Source organism: Heteronotia binoei, chromosome 4 (assembly GCF_032191835.1).
Source record: "Heteronotia binoei isolate CCM8104 ecotype False Entrance Well chromosome 4, APGP_CSIRO_Hbin_v1, whole genome shotgun sequence".
Lineage (NCBI taxonomy): Eukaryota > Metazoa > Chordata > Lepidosauria > Squamata > Gekkonidae > Heteronotia > Heteronotia binoei.
The window spans coordinates 127,570,545-127,588,887 of NC_083226.1; positions in this window are offsets into that span (position 1 = coordinate 127,570,545).

Below are 18,343 nucleotides of genomic sequence, written 5' to 3' on the forward strand. Positions count from 1 at the left end.
CACATTGAGACTTCTAATTTGTGCCTGTCTCTCCTGCCCTGCACGTGGAACAGGTAGCACTTCTGAGAAGGCTACCTTGGAGGTCCTGGCCTTAAGTCTCCCACCTAGCAGCCTAAATTTTTCCTCCAGGACATCACGACTGCATTTCCCCACATCGTTGGTGCCAACATGCACCACGACCACAGGCTCCTCCCCAGCACTGTCTATCAGTCTATCTACTACACGCGTAATGTCCGCTACGTTCGCACCAGGCAGGCAAGTCACCATATGGTCAGTACGCGGTTTCGCCACCCAGCTGTCTACTTGCCTAAGGATCGAATCACCAACTACCAACCCCCCCCTCTCCTCCTGCTCAGGGATGGTTCCTTGGCGCGAAAGGATACCCGCTCACCAACCGAAGAAGAGGTCCCTTCTAAGGGCGCATTCCCCTTGTCCTCAGCGCATTCCCCTTGTTCCCTCTAGACCCTCACGCTCTCTGGCAGCAACGGGGCTGCTACGTTCAGAGCAGGGCTCATCTAATACGCCCCCGAGAATCTTCCCCAAGTGCCTAACTGACCGTTTCTGCTTCTCCAGGGCAGTCACCTCGGCCTCAAGGGTACGAACTCGTTCCCTGAGGACCAGGAGCTCCTTGCATCGAGCACACACCCAAGACTTCTGTCCTTTGGGCAGATAGTCATACATGTGACATTCAGTGCAAAACACTGGAAAGCCCCCACCCCCCTGCTGGCATTCTATCTTCATTATATATATATATCTGGGTTCCTGGTCCTTAGAGAGCCCCTAGGTGAAGAGCCACAGGCCAAGAGCCCTTTAGCTCTCGCCCTTCGGCTCGTGCCTTTGGCAAGGCGCAGCTTAAAATGCAAAGAGGTGGAGCAGAGGCACTCCTCTGCAATCAGCAGCAATCACTCTCAATCTCTTTCACCCTTAGGCCAGTCAACCAAACAAAGAGCAGTCAACCAAACAAAGAGCAGTTCCCCAGCTATCACACCTTAGAATTTTAGGCAGCCCCACAAACCTTAGAATGAAGTCCTTCAAAACTCAGAAATTCTCAGCAATTTCTCCAGCTGTCTCAGCTATCAGAACTGCTCTGCTCCTTTCAGACCTCTGTGAGATGTGCTTAGCCTTTGGCAAGGCGCAGCTTAAAATGCAGGTTCAATCCCTGGCATCTCCAGCTAAAAAGGGTCCAGGCAAGTAGGCATTAAAAACCTCAGCTTGAGACCCTGGAGAGCCACTGCCAGTCTGAGTAGACGACTTTGATTTACCGAGGGTCCGATTCAGTAGAAGGAAGCTTCATATGTGCAGGCATTTATGTTGTCATTATTTATGGTTCCATTTAGACATTTCAGACCATGGACACATATTAGTCTCCATAATATCTATATACATATCTATAATACTATAGATAAAGATTTGTGCACATTGTTAGATGTGTGATGAGTTTGAATATAGATTATTCTCAGTATTGTTTCTGCATGCAGCAAGATGAAGTGATCTTAGGATTGGGGTTTTAGAATAAAATGCATCATTTTACCAATCTGCTGCAAAAATCACAGATTTGACTACCTTTAAAAAATGCTATAAACAGAAAATGAGTACAGGGAAGAGCAGGTTAGCTAGAACCTCCCTCTTTGCTATGCGGTTTACCTTGTAGTGTGCTTTCTTTCTTTTTAACAAAGGAAGTGTTCAGAACCAGCACCCCCTGCCAGTAACTTAAAGTGGCATCACTCTACCACTTCAGAACTTTATTCTTCTGCCTATCTCTAAGCTAGAGTTAAAGACATTGACCCACTTAAGTTGACTAATTGATGTCACTACAGGATTATGGCCAAAGGTACTAACACAACATTTTCAGTGACATCCCATACAGAGATACCCTTCTAAGCAGGGGTCATTTAATAGAAAAAGAGGTGCATATGCCACACACCCCTGACATCATTGGAAGGTGTATTAAATTATATCAGCTCAGTATCTACCTTAAAATGCTTCTCGGATTATAATTGTCATAATAAACCTTACTCCCATCATATTAGAAAGTTTGTCAAATCTTATTCAGCAAAATTCTCACAGGGGGTTTGAACAATGGTGCCCAGAAGCACTTATCTGGGGGGGGGGGGTTAAGAAAGAAAGAGCACAATAAAATGTAGAGGTTTCAGAGCTCTGCTCCTGTGAGACCTGCTTCTAAATCTATTGACATCAATTGAGCATAGAAGGTGTATCTCTGCTTTGGACTGTTTTTAATTTAAACATTTACATAAATAGTAATTAATATAATTGTCAACATGATAACCCTTGCCTCCAGACACAGTGTGGCATAGCATCTAGGCAGTACTGGATTTTTTTTTTGCTCCTTAAAATAATTTGCCCAAAACAAATGGCTTTAAAATTAAATAGGGCTCAAAGCAGTTCAAAAGAAAAACAAAGAAAAAAAGCCCATGCAATTACAAGGCTTCATTAAGTCCTCCTAATCTTTACATTTACTAGTTTAATTGTGCTAAATAAACCATTTCATTTTATTAGCAAAGCATGATGTAAAAATTACTTACCTATTAGGAACACTTCCAGTTTTTTCAAGCTACCATGTTATGCCCACTGACATATTTCAAATCAATTTGTCCTAAAAGTATAGAAAATCAATACATATCTATATTGCTTTATGAATGTTCTAGCTTCACATCTGGCCATGTTTATAACTTTCTTCATTAACCCACTTTATATAAGACAAACATTTAAATGAAAGGACTCCTGATACGATCACAAGATTAATACAAATAAAAACAGAATTTCAAGAGGTTTATGTACAATATAAAAAGGCATCCCCAACACGGTATCCATGGGGGCCATAGTGCCTGCCAATATCTTTCCTGGTGCTCACCAAGTATTTTTCGAAAATGGATGGGCCAGATGGGCTTTTCCCCAGCAAGGCTTCTTCTTGGCTGGGTTCAATGGAAATACTGGGTTTGATGGAAAGAACGAGGACTTCCAGAGTAGTGATCAGCACCATTTACTCAGTGATTCAGCATAACTGTTTACAAGTAAAAAGCATGGAAAAACCCCAGACCCAGTTATATACAGTGAAGCTCCACCCCGCTGTAGACCCATAGGTGTATTCTATCTTCACCTCAGTCCCCCTTTAGGTAGTCCATGGCAGCCCAGCCAACTGGACTACAGCTGTTTCAATTCTACCCGTCTATTATCTACAGGGTTGAAGCTCACACAGTTCTCAAGTAAATATGCCCAGAAATAAATTGGCCATTACAGATTTGATTGGCTGTGTGGATTTTTAAAAGTGTTGCATTGGCAGCAGCTGCCTCAACAACACAAAATGCTTCTCTGCATGACTGATGGTAAGCTGAGGCAGCCATTTTGTGACTGGCTCTGCCTCCTGCTGCCAGGGTCGGCCTAGGTAGTTGCTTAGGGTGCCGAGAGGGGGGGCGCCAAATTGGGCTTCCCCTCAGTGCCCATGACAAACACCTAGTTTGCCTGCCTCTCCCCTTGCCACCACTGCCTGCCCCCTCCCTTCCCTTCTGTAGTGCCATGCGCCAAGCTCTGCCAGCCTCCCCCAGCGCAATCAGAGGAGTGCGCCACGACAAGCTCAGCCCTACTGGCTTCAATGTGGCTGGCATCTGACCCTTCTTTGAACAGAGTGCTGGAGAAGGCTTTGCTCTCCCTTGCTTCCAGTTCTGGGAAGGAGGGGGGAGAAGCCTGGTAGGGCTGAGCCGGTCGTGACGTGCTCTGATGGGGGTGGTGGTGACAGAGTGTGGCGCTGCCTTGCAGTGCTGTGGAGGAAGGGAGGAAGAGTAGGAGGTGGTGGTGGGTGGGCAGTAGGGGGCACCAGGGGTGCCTGCCTGGGACACCATGCACCCTAGGGCCGGCACTGCCTCTGCAGGCTTGAAAAGCTTTGGGATTTACATACTTATTGACTTACATTTTCCCAAATGGAATCCTCAGCCCTAAGGAACAGAATTTCTTGACAGTGTCACTTCTCTTTTTGGTGAGGTCTGTGAGCCATATCTATGTTGCCAAAAGGCACAAATGAAGCAGAGGTAGTAAAGGATGATTTCTTTATTAATGGCACACCATCTTTACTGCTATGGTTCTCATACCTTATATCACAATGGGTTAAGCTTCTTCCCTTTAGCTACTCCTTTTAACTTCTCCTCACCTCAGTGTTACCTCCATTGGAGTATGTGTGCCATACTACATCCCATACCATGTCTGGATGCATCAAATGAGACACTCTTCCCCTCTAGCCGTCCCCTGTTCTACTGTCACTTGCTCTTGTGATCCAGCAGTCAGACCTCCCCAGACAAACTAGCCCTACCTGACCTCTTAATGGGTGACCAAATCCTCCTAATGGGCATAACTGCTGCTGCCTCTGATCCCTACAAATTCCACTGGGTATATACTTCCCACAATGTTAGTGATGCTTTCTCAGTAGGATCAGCTCCTGTTCTCTGATAGCATCCATCAAAGGACCCACTGGTGGATGGGCCTGGTTAAGCACTTAAGCATGTATAAATAATGGTTTTTCATCACCTTCAGTTTGGTATGCTTAGGGCAGACTAGTTTTCCATCTTCTAAATGCTTATTCATGAGCAGAAATATCAAGATATTACTCTAAATAATTCTAATATGTGTTGAAATATATACATGTTTACATTAAAATTAAGTAATTTTTAGCACAAGTATGAATTTGTATATAGAAAATGTGACAATTAGGATTATTTGTTTCCTCTTCTGTTATTGTTGAATATCAGTTGTGGGATCTATTGTTTGATCTTGTTGAGACCTCCTATGTGCACCACCTATAAAGGAACCTCTCTATAGTGTTATGAGGTGAAGTGTTATATTGCTTCCTTGCCTTCCTTAACATTTTCTATTCTGCCATCAAAGGCTGTTGCCTTAGAATTCTTAGTTGGACCCAAAGAACAGGATGGCATACTTATATGTGGATAGCTCTGAGGCAAAAGGGTATCCTTTACCCTAAATACAACAGTTTTCTCTTAAATTTGCATGTGTTTTAAGTGAACAGAGTTTATTTAGAAGTATAATCACATAAAGGTTTCAGTAAAGTTCATAAGCATAATGGTTTCAGATTTGTATAGTTCTCCCCCCAATTTCTTAGGCAGACCTAGCCATGAAGTCTTATTTTTTACAACAGTTCGGTTAATAACTTCCACAAGGCTTAATTTCCTAATTTGCCACATAGAACATAGATTTCTCAGCACATCACTCAGCTCTGTTTCCACATATACACTCTGAAACCCTCTCTCTCCACAAAAAAGTCAACTAAGGTACAGATGCAATCCAATCATAACATGCTTCTATCATCCACCCAGTCCCCCTCTAGAGGTCTGGTTAAAAAAAAAAAAGCAGCAACACACACACACCATTAAATCACAGAAGAAAACATACTAAATATTTATGTCCAGGGCTTTTTTTGAGCAGGAATGCACAGGAACACAGTTCTGGCTGGCTTGGTACAAGGAAGTGTGGCCTAATATGCAAATGAGTTCATGATGGGCTTTTTCTACAAAAAAGTCCTTGTGAAACAATGGTGACATCAGAGGTGTGGCCTAATATGCAAATGAGTTCCTGCTAGGCTTTTCCTACTATAAAAGCCCTGTTTATATCTCAAACACCCTCCCATCACACACGCAGGGGGCCTTGCCAATCATGCTGTACACCTTGTCTTGGATCTCTGTTTTAAGAAATCTAGGCCCTGGATCTTCTATCTTGGCTGTAGTGGCACCAATGCATCACACAGTTGGAAGAAACAATTATTAAGGTGTCACATTGCAGAATCATATATTTCAAACTTCTGGTATTTCCTAAGAAATCAAACTGATTTGCAATTAATTCCTTCTGTCATCATTTCTCTTTCATTGCATTATATTTGCCAATGTCTTATATCTATCTCTTTTGGAGGACAGTTTTGGGGAAATTATGAGAAAAACTGGGGAGGGAGAGTTTCATTAGAACACAATTATGGTTATGACACATGTGTAATTCTTTTTTGGTAATTCTAAACAATTGCGGCAAAATTTAAGGGAGACTAGGCCATTTTTGTGGTTCAGCTGGAATTGGCTTAGGTTTCTATCAATCATACATCAGAACTACTGAGACAAGCCTCTCTTCCTTCTATTGGCTGAGGATCCTCCTTCTCTTCATCCCTTGGTAGGCTTGCCAATTCCCAGGTCCCAGCAGGGGTTCTCCCGCTTTCCCAGGCTCCTTCCTATTCCCAGTCAGCTGGCTGGCAGGGGAAGCCTCGCCCCCACAGCCACCATGTGTTTTTCCGCCTCCAGAGGCTTCAGACTCCACTTGGAAAGGCTTCCTCTTGGGGTGGTGTGTCTGTGTCTTTAAGGCTGAATGGTGGTGGGAGGAGCAGGCAGAACAACATGGCTGCTCCCAGTGGCTGTGAGAGCAAACCAGACCCTCTCTTGGTTGCACAATCTTTTCAGAGGTCATTTGCATAGGAAAGGTAAACTTGAAGCTTTGGTTGCTCGGTGTTACTTTGAAGAAGTTGGAAATTCAGCAACTCATGAGTAGAGATGCCAATCCCCAGGTGGGAGCAGGCCCTTCCCCACTTCAGAGTCGTCAGAAATGGGGTGGAGAGAAATGTCTGCTGGGCACTTCATTATTCCCCATGGAGATCGATAGGGTATAATGGAGAATTGATCTGAAGGTATCTGGAGCTCTGGAAGAGCTGTTTTTTGAGGTAGAGACACCAAATTTTCAGCTTAGAATCTGATGACTCTCCTCAAAATACTTTCCAAGTTACAAAAAGATTGGGGACCCAATTCTATGAGCCCCAAAAGAAGGTGCCCCTATCCGTCATTATTTCTAATGTAGCGAAGGCATTTAAAAGGTGTGCGGTTTCTTTAAATGTGACGGCCAGAACTCCCTTTGGAGTTCAATTGTGTTTGTCACAACTTTGCTTATGGCTCCACCCCCAGTGTTTCCTGGCTCCACCCCCAAAGTCCCCAGATATTTCTTTTTTTTTATGAAAACAATTTTATTATTCTGCAATATATTGTAATAGTACTCATCCATTATTTAAAGCTTAGTACCAATACATTACATTTCCACCTCCCTCCCACCCTTTTCGCGACTTCCACCGGTGCATTTTAATTAAAATTCTAAAAAGAAATAAAAGGTAATTTTAACATTTTATGAATCTTCATTAAAAAATCTTTTAACTATATTAAAAGAAAAAAGAAAAAACCATTTACTATGATTATCATACATCTTCATTATAATCCTTTAGTCCTTATCATAAAAATAAGATTGAAGAGATATATATTCCCATAGTCTCATTTTAAACTATAATCCTTATCAAAATAAATTGAGAAGAAAAAAAGGTAGTCTCATTTTTTAACTATAGTCCATTTACTATTCCCCTAGCATTCAACTATTGTCAAAAATCACCAAATGTCCTTTAACTTTCCATTGTTTTTCAACATATTTCTGAAATTTTCCCCACTCATTTTTAAACTTCTCTACATCATATTCTTTTAAGATTCTTGTAAGCTTGTCCATTTCACTCCAATGCATAACTTTCATAATCCAGTCCCATTTTTCCGGTACTTTGTCTTGCTTCCACATCTGCGCATATAATGTCCTTGCAGCTGAAAGCATGTACCAAATCATTGTTCTATCTTGTTTTGAAAATTTTTCCATTTGTAATCCCAACAAAAAGATTTCTGGTGCCTTCTTAATGTTATAACCCAAATTTTTTGAAATCTCTTGCTCAATTATTTGCCAAAATTGCTTTGCCATTTCACAAGTCCACCGCATATGGTAGAAAGATCCTTCATGTTTTTTACATTTCTAACATCTGTCCGACACCTGATTGTTCATTTTCGACAGTTTCTTAGGTGTCATGTACCACCTATAAAGCATTTTAAAACAGTTTTCTTTAATATTATTACATGTCAATATCGTCATAGAGTTCTTCCATAAGTACTCCCATTGTTCTATCTGTATTTCTTTATTTATATTTATCGCCCATTTTATCATTTGAGATTTAACCATTTACTATGATTATCATACATCTTCATTATAATCCTTTAGTCCTTATCATAAAAATAAGTACTCCCATTGTTCTATCTGTATTTCTTTATTTATATTTATCACCCATTTATCATTTGAGATTTAACTACTTCATCTTCGGTAGACCATTTCAATAATAATTTAAAAATTCTTAAAATCAATTTTTCATTATCGCCAAACAGCATTCTCTCCAGTTCTGTTTGTTCTTGTCTTACTCCATCATTTTTAATATCCTATTCAAACAAACTCTAAATTTGTTGCAATTGAAACCAATTATACTTATATTCTAATTCTTCCCCCAATTTTAATTCCAACTTGCCTCCATGTATTATTAACAATTGTTTATATGATAACAATTTCTCTTCATTAATATCTGAATATAACTTTATTACTTCTGTTGACACAATCCAAAGCAGTTTCCTCTCGTCCCCATATTTTTTTTTATTTCAACCAAGTATTTAGCAAATTACTTCTTATATAATGATGTGAGAAGAAGCCATCCATCTTACTTTTCCCATAACACAGATAAGCATGCCAACCAAAAACATTTCCATGACCTTCTAATGCTAATAATTTTCTATTTAGTAACATCATCCATTCCTTGATCCACACCAAACAAACTGCATCATGGTACAACTTTAAATCCGGCAATTGGAAGCCTCCCCCTTCTTTTGCATCAGTCAAAATTTTCATTTTAATTCTTGGTTTCTTGCCAGCCCATACAAATTATGAAAGTTTCCTTTGCTATTTCTTAAATAGTTCATTGTCCTTCACTATTGGAATTGTTTGAAACAAGAACATAATTCTTGGCAAAACATTCATTTTAATTGTGGAAATTCTCCCCAATATAGACAGGTTCAACTTATTCATTTTAATAAGTCTCCATCGATTTTCCGCCAAAGCTTCTCATAGTTGTTTTTATACAAGTCAATGTTTTTTGTTGTAATTTCTACACCTAGATATTTTACTTTGGAGGTCACTTCACACTCTGTTAAACTTTGTAGTTCTTCCTGTTTATTCTGGCCGTTGCAGCCGTGGCCTAGGGTGAGTGGCTTGATCGGGCGGCTGAGACGGAGAGTCAGGGAAATGAGGGAGGAATTGTGCAGAGAATTGATGCTGTGGTTGGAGCTCGAGCAGGACTGATACTGTGGTCGGAGCTTGAACCATAAGAGAGAGAGAGTGAAAGAGGTGCGGAGGGGCAGAGGAGTGAAGACCGAGCCTTGAACAACAAGCTGGTGGATATTCAGTGTTGAGGAGACCCATGCAAGAGACAGAAGGTTGGGGCGCCTGGCCCTCAAGGGGGACAGGGGTTGACCTAACCCGGTGGCGAGTGAGAAGCGGGCAGGAACATAATATCAAAGAAAAGTACTTTGTTGCTTGCACTGGCATCTTATAAAGGACGATCATTGTGATGCCTTAAGAATTGTCTAACTGTATACCAGCACTTGAAGCACTTGCTGAGCTGAGACTTTACATCCTGCTACCTCTGCACTACCTCTGCGCCTTCTTTTTCTGCACCAACACTTTAAAGAGATTGAGAACACTCTATGCTAAATATCCATCTAGCACTTTAAGATCTGCAGCACACCAGTACCTTCCTCTCTGCACTGACACTTTAAAGAGATCGAGAACACTCTATGCTAAATCCATCTAGCACTTTAAGAACTGCAGCATACCAGCACTTTAAAATCTGCCTCCAGCAAATAAACTATTCGCTGCTGTAGGTTGTAGCGTTTAAAAAACTGATGATCCCACCCACTTATTATTTATTGCTTATTTTTTTTAGGCTCTAAAATCGATTGTAAATTGACTGATTGTAAATTGATTGACTGATTTTACTTAGACCTAAGGGATTATTTATCCACTAAACTGAGATGATATATAATTTGGCCAATTAATTAGAAGGTGGGGCTGGGGGGAGGGGATGAACTTAATTTAATTAATAAATTTTTAATTGGCTGAGATAATTAGTAGTGGCTAGAACAAATTTTATTAGGTGGAGTGGGTGAAGGAACAGAATACGTTTATGCTGTTGCTGATTTGAGATAAGTGACCTGGACTTTGGAAGATCTTTGGTAAGTGATGTTGGGTCAGGGGATTCCAGTGCTCCTGGGGAGGAAAAAGTACAGCGGTGGGAGCAGGCAAAGTTTGAATGGAAGGAGTCTGAGACACAAGAGGGCTCGCTCCCCCTCCAGCCCGTGTCCCATCCCAAGGATAGCAGGTAGGAGGGCCAAGTGGAAATACTCGCCTCCTTCCCTGGTTATGTGCAATCCCAGGTCCATAAATAATAAAACCTCAGTCCTGCAAGAATTTTTTATTAGGCAGGACATGGACCTGGCTTGCGTGACAGAGACCTGGGTGCAGGATGGGGAGACAGTTGCTCTCTCCCAAGTAGCCCCGCCTGGGTTCTCCGTCCTTCACCAGGCCCGGACTAGCGGGTGAGGGGGAGGGGTGGCTTTTTCATATGGGAGGATTGCTCCTTCAGGATACTTCCACCGCCAGAGATCAAGCGTGTGGAGTGTGTGGGCCTGGTGTGGGACGTTGGGGAAAGTTTGGCAATCTGGCTGGTGTACCATCCACCTAACGCACCAGCCAGTGCCTTACCATCCCTGATGGAGGCTGTAGCAGGCTGGGCATTGGAGCACCCTCGACTTATAGTCCTGGGTGATTTCAATGTCCATGCCGAGGACGCGGCTTCCACTCGTGTGATGGACCTAGTGCTTTCCATGGCAGCACTGGGACTTTCCCAATATATAACAGCGCCCACGCACCAGGCTGGGCACACACTAGACCTGATCTTTGCGAAGTGTGTAGTAGTGGATCAGATATCTGCCAAGGCAGTGCCATGGTCTGACCACCAGGCCTTGAAGGCTCATGTGGACATGCCACCCCTATCCCGTTTAGGCAGTGAGCAGGTTTTAGCTCGCCCGCGTAGCCAGATGGACCCGTTGCGGCTTCAAATGGCCATGTGGGATCCCTGGCCCTCTGATGACTCATTGGATGAGCTAGTGGAGATCTGGAATGACCAGTTCTCCACAGCCATTGATGAAATCGCTCCCCGACGTCCTCTTCATCCTCAATCACGATCCGCTCCGTGGTATACCCTGGAGTTGCGATCAATGAAATGATGATTAAGACAACTAGAGAGACAATGGTGCCACACTCGTGATGAAGCTATGAGAACATCATATAGGTCATTTATGTGGACCTATGAGATGGCAGTTCAGGCCGCAAAGAAGGCCCACTTTGCGTCCAGAATTGCATCTGCGACCTCGCGCCCAGCACAACTGTTTAGTATAATTTGGTCATTAACAAATTTGCCGCAGGGCAAACAAAATATTAGAGAATTGGAAATAGGCTGTGAGGCTTTTGCGAGTTTTTTTGCAGATAAGGTCTCGTCGCTCCGACACGACTTACCCGCTATAATTGATGCAGTAGAAAAACTTGGGGCACCAAGCGCGTCTTCTGATCCAATTCTGGATTCTTTCAATCCACTCAGTCTGGAGGAAGTTGACAGGATCCTTGTAGCTGCACGCCCTACGACTTGTAGGTTGGACCCGTGCCCGTCTTGGCTTATAAAAGCGAGCCAGACATGGCTGTGTGAACCACTACAAGGTATTGTCAACAGGTCTCTGGTAGAAGGGATCTTTCCCACACCTCTGAAAGAGGCAGTGGTCCGTCCTCTCTTAAAAAAAACCATCAGCAGACCCGGCCGTATTGACGAACTATCGGCCGGTGTCGAACCTTCCCTTTTTGGGTAAGGTTATAGAGCGGGCGGTGGCAATTCAGCTACAGGGATTCTCGGAGGACACTTCCGCACTGGATCCATTCCAGTCCGGCTTTCGACCAGGTCACGGGATGGAGACGGTTCTGGTCACTCTCATAGATGACCTCATGCGACATCTGGATCGGGGCGGCTCAGCGGTGCTATTGTTATTAGATCTGTCAGCTGCTTTTGATACGGTTGACCATCAGCTACTGACTAGCCACCTTGCCGATGTGGGGATCCAGGGATCGGCCTTACAGTGGCTGACCTCTTTTCTCCAAGATCGGGGACAAAGGGTGGTGATAGGGGAGGAAGCATCCCAGAGGCACTCTCTTAGCTGTGGGGTGCCACAAGGAGTGGTCCTATCCCCGATGCTATTTAATATCTACATGCGCCCCCTTGCCCAGATTGTCAGGAGGTATGGACTGGGTTGTCATCAATATGCGGATGACACCCAGCTCTATCTATTGATGGGCAGCCAGTCCGACTGTACCCCAGAAAATCTAGACCTGGCTCTACAAGCTGTGGCATCTTGGCTCAGACTGAGTCGGCTGAAACTGAATCTGACGAAGACGGAGGTTCTCTATCTGAGTCAGGGTGGTCCAAGGGGAGAGATCCATCTGCTGACTCTTGACGGGGCGCGACTAATACCGGCACCTAAGGTCAAGAGCTTAGGCATGCTCCTTGAGTCCTCCCTTATAATGGAAGCCCAGGTAGCAGCCACTGCTAGATCTGCCTTTTTTCATCTTCGGCGGGTGCAGCAGCTGGCTCCTTTCCTGGAGCACAACGACTTAGCGACGGTAATCCATACTATGGTCACCTCAAGAATAGATCACTGTAATGCTCTCTACATGGGGCTACCCTTGACGCTAACCCGGAGACTACAGCTAGTGCAGAATGCTGCAGCACGGCTGTTAATGAGGCTGCCACAATGGGAGCACATTCAGCCAATGTTGAAAGAGCTGCACTGGCTACCTGTTGTGTTCCGAGTTCGCTTCAAGGTGTTGGTATTGACCTTTAAAGCCCTTTATGGTCAGGGACCTGCCTATCTACGGGACCGCCTTTCTCCATATATTCCCCAGAGAGCACTGGGTTCAGGGGCAAAAAACTTACTGTCTGCCCCCAGACCAAAAGAAGCCAGGTTATGTGTGACAAGATCTAGGGCTTTTTCAGTGGCAGCACCAGAACTTTGGAACACCCTTCCGGAGGCCATAAGGGCCCTGCGGGATCTGTCTGCGTTCCGCAGGGCCTGTAAGACTGAATTGTTTAAGCAGGCCTTCGATGCTTAACTGAAAGAGGGCTGCCACCGGACATCATATAGAATGCTGGTGAGCGCTGTTCGAAAATTCAGTGCCACCTATATTGTACTGATGCGGCACCACAGAATCGGTTTTAAAAATCGAAAATGTAAATTATGGTTTTATATGTTTTATTGGTTTAATTGTATTGACATGATGTTGTGAGCCGCCCTGAGTCTACTTGCGGAGAGGGCGGGATATAAGTCGAACATAATAAATAAATAAATAAGTAAATAAATAAATATTCTTTGACATATTTTTGCACAAAATTTTTGACTTCTCTGTGTTGATATAAAAATCTGCCAATTTTCCATATTCTTGTATCTTACGAAGCAACAACACTGTAACTTGAGTGGGATTTTCATTTATAAACATTACATCATCTGCGAATGCTCTGTATTTATAGAAAAAAACCTTTCAATTTCAGTCCCTCTATCTCTTTATTTTTTGGATTTGCGTAAGCAATACCTTTAAAGTCATTATAAATATCAATGGAGATAGAGGGCAACCTTGTCTTGTTCCTTTATTAATTATCATTTTTTTCTGTCAAATCTGCATTTATACAAAGTCTTGTTTGTTGTTCAGTATATATTGCCTTCACCATTCTTACAAAATCTTCTCCCAATCTCAATTTCTCCATCACTGCAAACATAAAATCCCAATGCACATTATCAAATGCTTTCTCTGCATCTGCAAAAAATAACGCTACTTCTTTTTCAGGATGTTCCTCATAATATTCAATTATGTCTATAACCGTTCTGATGTTATCTCTTATTCTGCTAATATTCTGGCAAATATTTTATAGTCATTGTTAAGTAATTAAATTGGTCTATAATTTTTTACGTTCATGGCGTCTTTAAGTTCTTTTATGATTCAACATCGCTTCCACCACTATAAATCTACCATCATCGTCTTTAAAAATCAATTTTGGGTCTAATTCTTGCTTCACATAAAAAACCACACCCCTTTTTTTCTCCTTAGCCAATTAGCAAAATTCCACACCATGTTGTTTATTCCATAAAAAATTATAATCCATCTGTTTGATGTGTACTTCTTGTAGGCAAATTATATTAAATTTTGATTTTGTTTCCCAATCGAATGAAAAGTTGCCCTTCTTTTTTGTGGTGAGTTAAGTCCATTTACATTCCAAGATATTAATTTGTAATCCATTGTGGTTTTCTATTTTTAATCTGTACCCCCAAATTCTTTATTTTCCTCCAAAAACTCCGTCATGTCTTGAGTGCTTGTAATGGTAAATCTCTTTCTTTTGTATTCAAAACTTAGACCTTCTGGAAATATCCATCTGTATCTCATTTCACAGCTTGTCAGTCAGTTTTTTATACAATCGTCTGTCATTTATAACTTTCCTTGGCAATTCTTTCATGATTCTTACACTACTGCCATCCACCTCCAATGTATTTTCCCACCATGTCTCTTATCACAAATCTCACTACCACATCCCTTGGTAATTTATTTTTCCTTGCATAGTCTGAATTAACCCTGTAAATATAGTCATAAAAATAACTGGTTTCATCAGAGTCATCTCCCAAAAATTCAGCAATGATTTGTATTATATATGTCCTTAAATCAGTCCCATCAGATTAAGGCACCCCTCTCAAACGTATCTGATTTTCCATTACTTTACAATCTTGTAGTACTGCTTTCTCCTGTATTTTTTAATAGTGGAATCCACTGTGTCTATTCTTGCATCATGGTCTTTCACATTTTCTTCAACCTCCTGCACTTTCTTTAACACTGCTTGGGAATCTTTTCTGAGAACTTCTATATCTTTTTTAAATTCTTTCTTACATTCAGTTATAGAGTCTTTTATCACTTTAGCCAATCTTGCCTCCATGGCTTCCATTTGTTCCTGCAGTTTAGACATTTTTGCTTCCTCAAGTGACCTAGCCCTCATACGAATCTGCTTTACTCCTGATTTGTGGATAGACATCACTGCCTACCCATTGTAAAAATAGGTTTCAAAGTTGACCTCACCAAATCAATTTTTAAATATAGAGTCTTATAGATTGGAACATGACCTTTCAGATGAGCCCAAAATCGCCATTTCCAGAAGCTCCTAAATTGAGATATTATTTTTTTTAAATTTTATTTTCTTCAAAATGGCATCTGCGGCTTTTCTGCCCCTTTTTTACAAAATGTTTTTTTTTCTTCTAGAGTGCTCCAAAATTCATTCAAATCATATAATCCAATAAATTTATTCTTCTAATGATGATATTTGCCAGCTCTACTAATTTTTAAAGACCCGTTGTCTTTTAAATTTTTTAAAAACTTTTGACCTTCTTTCAATGGTCGCCGATGTTTCTCTATGATTATAATCCTAGAGAGGGCTAGGAGGCTTGCGGTTTTCCCTTCTCTTAATGGCCTCTTCTTTCCTTTCTTGCCACGAAGTCTCATTTTCTATGGTTGAGAAGTCTCGCGTTATTTCTATGACAACACTCCCTGTGACGTCTTCCTGATCAGCAGTTCTGTTTCAGAGGGGTTGTCGCCCAACCACAGGTATGCATAACAATATTTGTTCTTCCTCTTTTAACCTTGTTTCTCTAATTTTCTTATGTGTTTGACACCCCTGGTAGATTATTAGGATATGTGGCATGTGGCTGCTCCTTGTTGTCTACAGCTTTCTTACTTTATGAGCAGACTCTGGGCTGAGTTCATCTTGCCAGAACAGGGCAGGGTCTAGTTCTTGTCAAGCTCATCCCATTTCTAATTGACAGCTACCCTGGATTTTATAAATTCTTGACTGGTATATAACGAGTGCTTTTCCCTTAGTCTGGGCTGCCCACCAAAGACTCCCAGGATTTCAGTGTGAGTTTGGCTAGCAGACAGGAATATATTTCTCTTTGAATTCTATGCAGTACAAGATTTCAGATATTGGGTCCTGTATGTTTTTTTTGGGGGGGGGTGTTCTGCATGGTTTCACGGTTCAATAGTTTTAGTGTGAAATAACTGTCCTGTTTGTCTCTATTGGAAGATTCAGTCTTAATCCAGTCCATTGAACTCTAGGGTGTTCTGCAAGGGTCCCAGGTAGTTACCTGGGCACCAGAATTCTTCAACAACAATTCAGATCCAGGTATGTCTTAAAACTGGGGAAATGTCTTTTAAAGAATATATGTATCTATATTTTTCTTTCCTCTAAGAACCCCCCCTGGGGTCTAAGATCAATAATTAACTTAATATGTGTCTTTAATGTTACTTTCAGGATGAAAATAATAATAAAAAAACACCTAAAGGACTTTTAGCCATTTATCTTCACAAAGAAGGACCCAGTTCTTCTTGCAAGTGGCAGATAACTGTACCAATTTGTCACTGAACTACCTGATATAATTTCTGAGGTGTAAATCATGTATTAATAGTGCTGCTGTGATGCTCACAGATAAGATAATTGAAAACTGAGCTTATTCTTTTAGAAATTCCATTTCCCTTGAGTCAAGAATCCCATACTCTTCTATTGATAATGTGTTCCAATATAAAACTAGCATATATGAGTATATTTGTATCTTTGCAGTTGATGGCATTCCTCATCCCATAGGCAGCCATTTGACAGCTGTTGTGGGTGAGCACTTAGAATGTAATAGATATTATTTATCTACTATAGTTTATATCTAACCATTCTAAAGGAGTTCACAGGGCAGCCAAGGTGATTTGGATTGCTGGAGTTAATGGAAATTTTAGTATTCTCAGACTTCCAATTCAATTAGGCAATTGTAAAAAATTTAGTTCACACCTGCCCTTGCAGGAAGTCATCCTGAGGAAACTACAAAGAGTAGTTTACAGGAGAGAGCCCTATCCCATGTTTAGGAAGGTGCAGCAAGTTAACTGACATAGAAATAGGAGCTGTGGTGGGAAGGGGAGATCAGAAGATGAAGGATGGTGAATGGTGCAGCTATACATGCACACATTTGGCAAGCTTCCCACGTAATAGTCATGCAAACACTAATGCATACATTTCTATGTTTGGTGGGTGTGTTAACATATATAAACAGATTTTGGTTTGAACAAAGGTCACTCATTGGATTCACTCATCACCAGGGGTCGTTTTGTAGAAAAATAGGTGGTGGAGCTCATCCAGGATTATTATGCAGCTGCGCCTACTGTTCAATGGATAAGGTGGGAAGGAGGAGATGGAACTCTCAGAAAGGTTCAGGAGCTGTGCTCCTGTGAGCTCCTGCTGAATCCGAGGTCTGCTCATCACTACATTTTACATCCTAGTATATGCTATCAGTAGCTCAGTGGTCTTTTTATGATTAAAAACCAAATCAAGCATGGAAAACATGATGGACAAAGGATTAATGTTCACGGCTTCTTCTCCACTCCCAATTTCACCCTTCTGAAAGCTACTTTTTAAATATAAAAGAAAGTGGCATTAGCCTATCATTAATTGTGCTTACACCTAATCTGTAGTTTGATTTTCTGTCTCATTTTAGGTTTAGTCTAGCATTGATAAGCTTAAATAACAGTTGCCAAAGGAACTTTGTGAGTTTCCTCTAAGCTGAAACAACAGAGGAATTGTAAGTGAAGCCAAATGTTTACTGGTGAGGATAATAACTTTTCACATAAGGTTTTCCTACATTAGAGCTTTATAATTTGAACAAATTCAAGAAAGCTCAAATGAGTCATGTTTTCTGTATTAATATGAAACAAAAGGAGGGCCTACATATCTTGCTTCACTGTGATGTATGTAGTCTGTTGCACTGGAAGACTTTAGGATAAATGATTTTAAGTCCTTGCTTTGGACATCAGTGACACATGCATTCAAGAATGGTAACCCACTCATGCTTCCTTTAGCTGCATCTATTATTAACATCTGAAAATACATATAGTTTAATTCAGAAGTAGGCAAAGCACTGTATTATCTGCCTCTATAGACTTAAACACAGAAATTACTTGTTTGTGTAAGGTGTAAGCTTCCTCCAGCTGATATTACATTGATGAATGAGGGATCAAGTTATGTTTGGCATAGCAAGCTTTCAATGCCTTTTGGTTGTAAACCAAATGCATATGTTATTATTATATTTGTATTTATTTGCCTTGATAGTTACATAAATGTTCTTATTTACATGCCAGACACTAAAGCGTATGCTCAAGTGCATGTAATAATAGCCTCAACCTTACCTATGCTACATTGGAAGTTTTTGTTCATGTTTATTTAGAATGTGTAAACATCTCAAATATGGAAGAAGGAAAATTGAGCCCTTCATTTTCTCTA